At 42.9% G+C, this 8,292-nt stretch overlaps 1 pseudogene; it reads left to right on the top strand.

Annotated features, from left to right (window-relative positions):
* Positions 1 to 423: 423 nt before the first annotated feature.
* LOC135567421 (mitochondrial dicarboxylate carrier-like) lies at positions 424 to 8,130 on the top strand (annotated as a pseudogene).
* Positions 8,131 to 8,292: the final 162 nt, after the last annotated feature.

Here is an 8,292-nt window from a genome sequence, read left to right on the forward strand (position 1 = left end):
CATATCTGATATGGGTCAGATGTAAAACTGAGTGTGGACAGTCAGTAAAAAAAGATCAGATATAGAAAGAATATCAGATGTTTGGTTCTTAGAGGAGTAGTTGTGTAACTAGGGAGGCTTTTGAATGGCTACTTCAACACAGCTGTTGCGAAACGAGATACCGGGTGGATTCGATTATGCTGAGCCGCGGGGCACCGGTCTATGGCAATCTGCACAGCTCGAGCATGTCCACAATGCAGCATTTTGCATCATCTAGAAACATGCATCCCTTTTCCATTAAATATAGATTCTAATTTTCGAAACGCAGATTAAGCGTTTTTTCAAAAGCAATCACTTTTGCAATGTGCAAATACAGAATCGCACTCTTAACTCCACGTGCTAAATACGTCACTTTTTGTTTTGAGCCGATTTAGTCGTGGGCATTGAACAGGGCAACTGGCTCAGCCCGGTTCCAAAAGGAATGCAATCAATTTTCTCCCGGTGGAAAACACGCTTACCCGGGCCAGATTAATCGAATCGCCTCATTGGTCTAGATGTATGTTCGTTCCATAATAGGTCCATACAAGTTTAAAAGCATTTGGTGCAGCCTGCTAACACTAAACTCGTGAGTTGCGTCAACCAGGCTAGCAGTCTTCATATATAATATAGGCAACGTTTTGCCATGCGTTTTGTATGAAATGCCGCGGAAAGAACGATGCAAGAACCGGGAAACATTTTCCACCAATCGCCAGTTTTGGACATTATCTGACACATGCCAATAATTCTCTAGCTAGGGAGTTGAAATAAGGTAGTGTGAGTCCAAGCAGGTGTCACTGGATAGGCTAACACAAGACGGCCCAGACAAGGTGTCTCTGGTTTGATTAACCAACAGGACACTTGGAAACATGTCGGAGAAACGCCGGTCGCGATGGTATTTCGGTGGACTTTCCTCAAGTGCTGCCGCCTGTATTACACACCCCTTAGATCTGATCAAGGTAAGATATGTAGAGGAGATGTGATCAAGGCAAGATATTGTAATGTAACATGCAATGAGTGATTCTGTCCCGAAGCCCAGCGCGCAATTGACTTTTCCACTAAAGTATGCTTGATTTGCGGAGTCAATATCTGCATTTATAGAGCCCCACAGTGGAGGCGTCATAATACACATCAAAAATAGTTTTTCCACCATGAATTTTTCCCATGGGGGATTTTAGAATCACTTAAAATAAGTGCTGTGTTTCGTGTAGGTTTACCCTGGTGTAAAGTTACGATAACCATGTAAACTCTCTCTCGGACAAGGTGACTTTTGTCAATATATTTGCCTCTATTTAATCTCAGATTTGAACATGCTAATTAGCATCAAAGTAGACTTCATGCAAGACTACTAATCCCTACAAGTTTCTGCATGTCTTCTCTAGCTGACACCTTTGCTAACAGGTTTTGTATCAATTTAAAACTTGCACAAGACAGTTCACATAATTGTCCATTTAAAAAATGTAGCCAGTTTATTAATTGCAACATTTTGCTAACAATAGACTGGTAATCCAGAGATTTTTACCTTTGTCTCGATTCGTCAGTCTGGTCCAGATCATCATGGTATTTGTAGTTCTTTAAGTTAGCCACATTAGCTGCTAAAAAGCATATTATTTTTTGGGGGGAGGGTAAATACAGGTGAATGATATTATTATTCATTGATTGTTTTTGGTAAAGCTGCGTTTGAATCCCAGAGCATGTAAGTGGACCAACAAGAGCTATCAGTTTTACTAATTTGACTTCAGATTCTGACGCTTATCCACATTTTTCCAAACATCACATTTCGAAGTGTTTTTTTGACAGCCTTGGTTGCTCCTCCTGCTCAGCATCATTCTTCATTCATTCTAAATGGTTAATTTAAGGGTTAAGGTTTTGGATAGGGTTAAAACAGTATATATATATATATATATATATAATTTAAATGTGTCTACCACTGGGATTGAACACACAACCTCCTATGCTGAGCACTAGGATCAACCCCAGATGTCGAAAGCATATCGTTTGGAGCAACGTCTGTAAACATCAAAATCTGAAGTAAAATTTGTAAAATCGTGAGATTTTTGTTGGCTCAATTACATGCCCTGGCATCCAAAAGCAGCCCTGCTTTAGGCTATCAAATAACTGGCTATCAAATAACTGGCTATCAAATAACTGGCTATCAAATAACTGGCTATCAAATAACTGGCTATCAAATAACTGGCTATCAAATAGCTGGCTATCAAATAACTGGCTATCAAATAGCTGTCGATAAATCATCATATCAATGGATGGAATCAGTAAATGAATGGCTGCAACAACGGCCTGACGAGCACAACTGACAACTGGCACTGCATAACAAATGAGGCCTAATTAGACAAAATAACAATTTAAGTCATTTGAACAAAATAGTAAGTTGTTCAATTGACTCAGTATCTCATTTAAATGACTTAGTAGCAGGTTTGAACGACTTAGTAAAAATATATATATAATAACTAAGTCGTTCGGACTAGATACTAAGTCGTTCGGACTAGATACTAAGTCGTTCGGACTAGATACTAAGTCGTTCGGGTGAGATTATTCAAACTAGATACTAAGTCGTTCGGACTAGATACTAAGTCGTTCAGATTATTCTAAGGCTCTACGTTTCTTTTCTTCTTCCTTGGCATTCAGGACTTCAGTAAATAACAAATGGGCTGAATTGTACCAATGGTATGACGTTTCTATGAATTAGGCCTAATAGTTCACTTCATCGGCTCTCCTACTAGCCCAATATTTAATACTAGTGAATTATACAGTTCACTTTACTGGTTGTAATATTTGTGTTGAGTCTTCTTGATGGTTCCTTATCTCGGTAGTGGAGAAAGTGGAGTTGGGACTCTGACATCATCACGTCCACCGGTTGTCATGTAAACATTTAGACCTTGGTCTTTGACTGTTGTTGTTCTGTGTGAACTTTGACTTCCAGTTGATGCATTATCAACATCACACACAATGTAGCTATTTATTCATTTTTAAACAGTAATACTAAAACGTTACATTGACATTGACTCTCTCTCTACTGTGTCTCTTCCTGGTTTTTGATATGTGTTCTCCTCCAGGTGCACCTTCAGACACAGCACGAGGTGAGGATGAGGATGATGGGAATGACCATGAGTGTGGTGCAGAGAGAAGGTGTTCTGGCTCTGTACAGTGGCCTCAGCGCTCCCTCTGCAGACAGGTGGGTAGATACGCACACCGCCATCGCTCCAAGAGCGTTATGTTAAATACACTTCTTGTCATATTCTGTATGTTCTAATGTCTCTATGATCAATAGTCAGTGTCACTAGCATCGAATAGGCCCCGCATTTCTCTACGCCTGGCTGTGCTTTCCTCCTGGCCACCCAAATCCCGGCCAACAGCTCCGCACCCCGTAGCTTCGTGCCCAAGCCTCCCAGCTTCTCCTTCACCCAAATCCAGATAGCAGATGTTCTGAAAGAGCTGCAGAACCTGGACCTGTACAAATCAGCTGGGCTAGACAATCTGGACCCTCTCTTTCTAAAATTATCCACCGCCATTGTTACATCCCCTATTACCAGTCTGTTCAACCTCTCTTTCGTATCACCCGAGATCTCTAAAGATTGGAAAGCTGTCGCGTCATCCCCTCTTCAAAGGGGGTGACACTCTAGACCTAAACTGTTACAGACCTATATCGATCCTGCCCTGCCTTTTTAAGTCTTCAAAAGCCAAGTTAACAGATCACTGACCACTTCAAATCCCACCGTACTTTCTCCGCTGTGCAATCCGGTTTCCGAGCTGGTCACGGGTGCACCTCAGCCACGCTCAAGGTACTAAATGATATCATAACTGCCATCGATAAAAGATAGTACTGTGCAGCCGTCTTCATCAACCAGGCCAAGGCTTTCGACTCTGTCAATCACCGTATTATTATCGGCAGACTCAACAGCCTTGGTTTCTCAAATGACTGCCTTGCCTGGTTCACCAACTACTTCTCAGATAGAGTTCAGTGTGTCATATCAGAGGGCCTGTTGTCTGACCTCTGACAGTCTCTATGGGTGTGCCACAGGGTTCAATTCTCGGCCGACTCTTTTCTCTATATATATCAACGATGTCGCTCTTACTGTGGGTGATTCCTTGATCCACTTCTATGCAGGCGACACCATTCTGAATACATCTGGCCCTTCTTTGTACACTGTGTTAACAAAACCTCCAGACTCGCTTCAATGCCATACAGCACTCCTTCCGTGGCCTCCAACTGCTCTTAAATGCTAGTAAAACTAAATGCATACTTTCCAACCGATCGCTGCCCGCACCCGCCTGCCCGACTAGCATCACTACTCTGGACGGTTTTGACTTAGAATATGTGGACAGCTACAAATACCTAGGTGTCTGGCTAGACTGTAACCTCTCCTTCCAGACTCATATTAACCATCTCCAATCCAAAATTAAATCTAGAATCGGCTTCGCAACAAAGCCTCCTTCACTCACGCTGCCAAACATGCCCTCGTAAAACTGACTATCCTACCAATCCTTGACTTCGGCGACTTCATTTACAAAATAGACTCCAACACTCTACATCCAATTTGCTGAGTAGTCTATCACAGTGCCATCTGTTTGGTCACCAAACCCCATATTTACCAACCACTGCACCTGTATGCTCAGCCGGCTGGCCCTGCTACATATTCGTCGCCAGACCCACTGGCTCCATCTATAAGTCTTTGCTAGGTAAAGCTCTGCCTTATCTCAGCTCACTGGTTACCATAACACCCACCCGTAGCACGCGTTCCAGCAGGTATATCTCACTGGTCATCCCCAAAGCCAACACATAATTTGTCCTTCCTTCCAGTTCTCTGCTGCCAGTGACTGGAACGAATTGCAAAAATCCCTGAAGTTGGAGACTTCTATCTCCCTCACTAACTTTAAGCATCCGCTATCTGAGCAGCTTACTGATCGCTGCAGCTGTACACAGCCCATCTGTAAATAGCACATCCAACTGCCTACTACATCCCCATATGGGTTTCATTTACTTTTTTTGCTCTTTTGCACACCAGTATTTCTACTTCCACATCATCTGCACATCTATCACTCCAGTGTTAATTTGCTAAATTGTATTTACTTCCTTACTGTGGCCTATTTATTGCCTTACCTCCTTATGCCATTTGCACACCCTTTATATAGACTTTTCTATTGTGTTATTGACTGTACGTTTGTTTATTCCATGTGTAACTCTGTGTTGTTGTTTGTGTCGGACTGCTTTGCTTTATCTTGCCCAGGTCGCAGTTGTAAATGAGAACTTGTTCTCAACTAGCCTACCTGGTTAAATAAAGGTAAATTAATGAAATATTATCTTTGTCCCCCCCCCAGATGACGTATTCTCTGTCCCGCTTCGCCATCTATGAGACAGTGAGTGATCAGATGAAGGACAGGACCCATGGTCCCATGCCCTTCTACCAGAAGGTCCTTCTGGGGTTGGTTGAGGTACACACACACACTTCTCACTGTGTTTTAACCACAGGGTTATCTGTTGCTACACAGACCTAAACCCAGCTGGCTCTAATGACAACATGATTAGTTCTGTAATGTTCTGTCGTACACCTTCACACTACCGAACTGGGCCAAGATTACACATCCACTATAGTTGCTGGAACCGTGCTGATGGAACGTATCACAGGAGGCTGCTGAGGGAGGACGACTCATAATAAAGTCTGAACGGAGTAAATGGAATGGCATCAAACACCTGGAAACCATGGAAACAATGTTTGATATCATTCCACTCCAGCCATTACCGCTAGCCTGTCCTCCCCAACTAAGGTGCCAGCACTGTACAGGTCACCACACTACTGTGTATAAGTCTCTCACCTTTGTCTGTGGATTTATAGTGACCCCAGCAGTATGGTTCACATCTGTCTGTCTGTCTGTCTGTAGGATTTGCCGGGGATTCATTGGGACCCCAGCAGACATGGTTAATGTCAGGTGAGTCAAATCTAGAAATAAGATTACTGAAGTGTATATTTTAAGAATTGTATTGCAGTTGTCCATGGTTAATAATGTCCACTAGATGTCAGTGATGACATGCAGTATACAGTGGCTTGTGAAAGTAATCACCCTCTTGGCATTTTTCCTATTTTGTTGCCTTACAACCTGGAATTAAAATATATTTTTAGGGTTTGTACCATTTGATTTACACAACACACCTACCACTTTGAAGATTCATAATATTTTTTTGTGAAACAAACAAGAAATAAGACAAAAACAGAACTTGAGCGTGCATAACTATTCACCCCCCAATGTCAATTATTTGTAAAGCCACGTTTAGTAGCAATTACAGCTGCAAGTCTCTTGGGGGTATGTCTCTATAAGCTTGACATCTAGCCACTGGGACTTTTGCTCATTCTTCAAGGCAATACTGCACCAGCTCCTTCAAGTTGGATGGGTTCCGCTGGTGTACAAAGTAATCTTAAGTCATACCACAGATTCTCAATTTGATTGAGGTCTGGGGCTTTGACTAGGCCATTCCAATACATTTAAATGTTTCCTTAAACCACTTGAGTGTTGCTTTAGCAGTATGCTTAGGTATTGGCCTGCTGGAAGGTGAACCTCTGGCCCAGTCTCAAATCTCTTGAAGACTGAAACAGGTTTCAAGAATTTACCTGTCATTCAACCTGACCAGTTTCCTGTAGTCCCTGCCGATGGAAAACATACCCACAGCATGATCCTGCCACCACCATGCTTTACTGTGGGATGGTGTTCTGGGGGTGATGGGAGGTTTGCACCAGACATAGCTTTCCTTTGATGGCCAAAATCTCAATTTTAGTCTCATCTAAAGCCCAGCTGTGTGGAGGCACGGGCTTAGTGGACTTTATTAACTAACTATGTGACTTCTGAAGGTAAATTGGCTGCACCAGATCTTATTTAGGCTTCATAGCAAAGGGGGCAATACATACACACACACCACTTTTTTAAAACAAGTACTTTTTAAAAATTTCACTTCACAAATTTTGACTATTTTGTGTCCATTACATGAAATCCAAATAAATCCATTTACATTACAGGTTGTAATGCAACAAAATATGAAAAATGCCTCGGCAGGTGGCATTTCTTTGAAGGCCTGTATTGCTTTACTCAACCATTCAATAGATCAGACTGGACAACAGCCTCAGGGGACTGGAGTGGTTTCACACTGTTCCCCCATCATCCTTAGCAAACACAGCTGATTAAACTGATTGTGTTCTAAACTGAAGATCATGACTAGTTGATTGAGTCAGATGTGTTACCTAGGGACAAAGTGTGACACCAATCAGGCCCCAGAGGACTGGAGCTGCCTGTCCTTTCAACTCAGCAAACAACATGACACCAATCAGGCCCCAGAGGACTGGAGTTGCCTGTCCTTTCAACTCAGTAAACAATATGACACCAATCAGGCCCCAGAGGACTGGAGTTGCCATGTCCTTTCAACCAGTAAACAATATGACACCAATCAGGCCCCCAGAGGACTGGAGTTGCCTGTCCTTTCAACTCAGTAAAAAATGTACAGGGCAAAACATTCATACTTCCCACATTTCCCCCCGATCCAGAATGCAGAATGACGTAAAGTACCACTAGAACCCAGGAGAAAGTGAGTATGTGAGTTAAGTATAGTAAAATAATATGATAACCTACATAACGCTGTTAAGGATCGTCTTTTGGAGAGATGTTGACCTTCATAAGTGTTGTTTTTCCTCCATCTCTTCCAGTTATGCTCATGCACTAGATGGACTGTTCCGGTATGGAAAGAGGGTAAGTAAGGGTTGATTGATGGTGGACTGGCTGGGATCAGGCGAGGTTGAAGTCACTGGACGATTCGAAGGACGAGTTGCACTCATGACACAGTATTTCTCCAGAGGGAATGAAGAAGTTGTTCTCTGAGCCACAATGGCATCTTCTAGAGGAGCACTGGTCACTGCTGACAGGTAAGGTCCTATGGTGGGTTTGTGTCTGTGGGGGTAAACGTGTGTGTCTTTGTCCAAAATGTATCAGCTAGATTTAACTTATTTTATTTTCTTCTGTAGCTGGCCTGTTATGATCAGGCCAAGCAGCTGGTTCTGGGGACAGGAGCCATGCAAGCATAACATTCTAACTCACTTCCTGGCCAGCCTCATCGCAGTGAGTGTCCAGTCTACACATTAGAAAGGCAACCAGACAGGAGCTGTGGGTTAGTGGTGACACAGACACAGGAGCTGTGGGTTAGTGGTGGAGAGACAGGAGCTGTGGGTTAGTGGTGGGAGGAGGTGGAGCTGTGGGTTAGGAGAGACAGGAGCTGTGGGT

The sequence above is a fragment of the Oncorhynchus nerka genome, unplaced genomic scaffold (assembly GCF_034236695.1).
Source record: "Oncorhynchus nerka isolate Pitt River unplaced genomic scaffold, Oner_Uvic_2.0 unplaced_scaffold_2074, whole genome shotgun sequence".
Classification (NCBI taxonomy): Eukaryota; Metazoa; Chordata; class Actinopteri; order Salmoniformes; family Salmonidae; genus Oncorhynchus; species Oncorhynchus nerka.